The following is a 1,766-nucleotide window of genomic DNA, read 5'->3' as shown; positions in this document are numbered from 1 at the left end:
AATTTGGTTTTTGTTAACAATATAAGAAAAATACAGCAAAATACCCAAAGCACATTGTTTGTTGTGTTAAATGTATGTATGTTCTATAGAGTAGACAGTAAAGCCACTACCAAGGGGTAACATGAAATATCAAGTGTGGGTTCCCCACTGTCCAGGGCCTGTGGCCATAAAGATGAGTGAGAAGGTGGTACTAGGGCCTGCTGTTTTATGGCCACCAACAAGGAACTGCTTGCCTGTAACATTCCTTCCAAGTTTGATCACTTCTTTTCACTGTAGAAATGATTTTTAGAGTAGATTCCTGCCCACTGACAGCTGGATTATGGTTAAGAATTATTTTCACCAAGTCTATAAAAGCTGAACTTCTACTTTTAGACCACGGAAGGTTGTTTCAGTGTTAGTAACCAGGAGGTTGGATTCACAAGGTTCCCTGTTTTCTGTATCTACCTTCCAGTTCTTAAAACTTGAGAAAGAAGAATCAGCTGAGATGTCCTATCTGGTTAATGTTGGGGAAAGGCTCTCAAGCACAATAAAAGATGAAGTTGCTGGGAAGCTAGCAAGCTACTGGGCAGCAGAGCAGTGGTCCAGAAAATAATAAACGTTGAGGAGGATGTGGGGAAATAGAAATTCTTGTGAATTGCTGCTGTGGGTGTAAAGTGGTGTGGCTGCTTCAGGAAACAGTATGGCAGTTTCTCAAAAAAGTAAAGCTAGAATTACCATATGATCTAGCCATTCTTCTGCTAGGTATATATCCAAAGGAGTTGATAGCAGGGACTTGAACAGATATTTGTCCACCCATGTTCGTCGTGTTATTCACAATAGCCAAAAGGTGGAAGAAACCCAAGTGTGCATCCATGGATAAATGAATAAACAAAATGTGGTTTATACGTACAATGGAATATTCTTTCTAAAAAGGGAGGAAATTCCTACGCATGCTGCAACATGGATGAACCTTGAGGACCTGATGCTAAGTGAAATAAGCAGGTAATACAAGGACAAATGCTTTATGATTCTAGTTATATGAGGTACCAAGAGAAAGTAGTCAAATTCATGGAGACAGAAAGTAGATTGGTGGGTGCCAGGGGCTAGAGGAGAAGGGAATGAGGAGTAAGTGTTTAATGGAGACTTAACTCCATTAGTCTGGGAAGTTTGGGAAGTTTGGGAAGTTGAAAGTTTGGGCAGTTTGGGAAGATGAAAAAAGTTCTGGAGAGAGATGATGGTGAAGGTTGTACAATAATGTGAATGTAGTTAATGCCACTGAAGTGTGAACTTAAAAATGAATAAAATGGTAAATTTTGTGCCATGTATTTTTTACCACAGGGGAAACAGATGAGAGAGAGAGAGAGAGAGAGGGAGGGAGAGAGAGAAATTTTCCAAATCAGCCAATATTGAGCTATAGAGACAATGGAATAGAAAAATGAGGTTCACAACTAGGCTAAAGCTAAATTCTCCATAGAAAATGCTTTGTATGTAGTGTCTGCAAGCTGGGGATTAATATCTCATCCCCACCTCCCTTCTTTGCGCAGAGAGCTGGGTTTAGGCAGGGAAAAAGAAATCACTGTGCAACAATCCATTGTTAAAAATAGGTTCTTTTGGATCAGGACATAGCATATAAAATTGCTGTATATAATATACTGAACACCATATATATGGTAGAGATGAACCAGGAAATTCTGTTGTAGAGTAACTTGGTATGCTGAATGATCAAGGATTTTCCAGTAGGAAAAGAACTCACATAATGCATGCATGTTCTCTGGTGTTACCTGTTT

This window comes from Herpailurus yagouaroundi, unplaced genomic scaffold (assembly GCF_014898765.1).
Source record: "Herpailurus yagouaroundi ecotype Mexico unplaced genomic scaffold, PumYag 206, whole genome shotgun sequence".
In the NCBI taxonomy this organism is placed as follows: Eukaryota; Metazoa; Chordata; class Mammalia; order Carnivora; family Felidae; genus Herpailurus; species Herpailurus yagouaroundi.
This window is presented reverse-complemented; position numbering follows the sequence as displayed.